Below are 1,194 nucleotides of genomic sequence, written 5' to 3'. Positions count from 1 at the left end.
GGAGGCGTCTGGCCCCGACCCCGCGCCTTCCCGGGCACCTCTGCTGCCGAAACGTCCCGAGTGTCTCCAGGTCACCACTGTGGATGGACAGAGAGCAAAAAAGGATCTGCAGCGCGAGAGACTGAGGTTAGATCAGAGGTGGGACTTCCCTCGAAGAGCCCAGAATCTGGGGACGCATTTATACAAGAAGAGAGGTTGCGCCCTAGCCGGTTTGGCTCAGCCTGCGGACTGAAGGGTCCCGGGTTCGATTCTGGTCAAGGGCATGTGCCTTGGTTGCGGGCACATCCCCAGTGGGGAGTGTGCAGGAGGCAGCTGATCGATGTTTCTAACTCTCTATCCCTCTCCCTTCCTCTCTGTAAAAAATCAATAAAATATATTTTTTAAAAAAGAAAATAAAAAAGAAGAGAGGTTGAGGAGGAGGGGGTTAAGCAGAGAGGCACACCCGTCTCTCACCAGCATCAGGACAGAGGTGTCTTGGGGGCAGGGGGATGGGCACAGTAACCCGGACAGTTGCCCGGTCGGCGCGCGTCTCCCTCTCCACTCGCCATGCTGTTCCCACGCTGGAGAATGCCCTTCCCTGCCTCCCAGGCTTACAAACTCATCCTCTTGCCCGAGCCGGATTGGCTGAGTCCCGGGTTGGATTCCTGCAAGGGGCGCTTACCTCGATTGTGGGCTCCGTCCCCGGTCCTGGTCGGGGTGCCTGTGGGAGGCAACCAATTGATGTGCCCCTCTCCCACCCACGTTTCTCTTTCTCTGTCTCTCCCTCTCCTTTCCGCTCTCTCTAAAAGCCAGTGGGAACATAACCTCAGGTGAGGTTTAACGAAAACAAAACAAAATACAACAAAAATAACTCCTCGTCTCCAGGGGCCTGGCAGTAAGGGAAACCCCTCACAAGTGAACTGTAGAACCCACTGGACTTGCAGCCGCAGGAGGGCAGGGCCAGGCCCTTCTCAGCCATCACCACGTCCCCAGCGCTGCCCAGCACAAGACAGGTTCTCTGGAGAAATTAATTGCACGAATAAATGTGGGTAATAAAAGAAAATGATGTTTCCCAAATTATAATAGCCATGTTGATCGTGCAAGACTCTGAGACATGCCTCCTGTGGGTCTCCCTACAGCCCTAGGAGGGAGGTGCTTTTACTATTTTCAAATCATCAGCCCCAAGTTAGAGATGCAGCAGCTGAGGCTCAGGGG

This window comes from Myotis davidii, unplaced genomic scaffold (assembly GCF_000327345.1).
Source record: "Myotis davidii unplaced genomic scaffold, ASM32734v1 scaffold796, whole genome shotgun sequence".
NCBI classification, from domain to species: domain Eukaryota; kingdom Metazoa; phylum Chordata; class Mammalia; order Chiroptera; family Vespertilionidae; genus Myotis; species Myotis davidii.
This window is presented reverse-complemented; position numbering follows the sequence as displayed.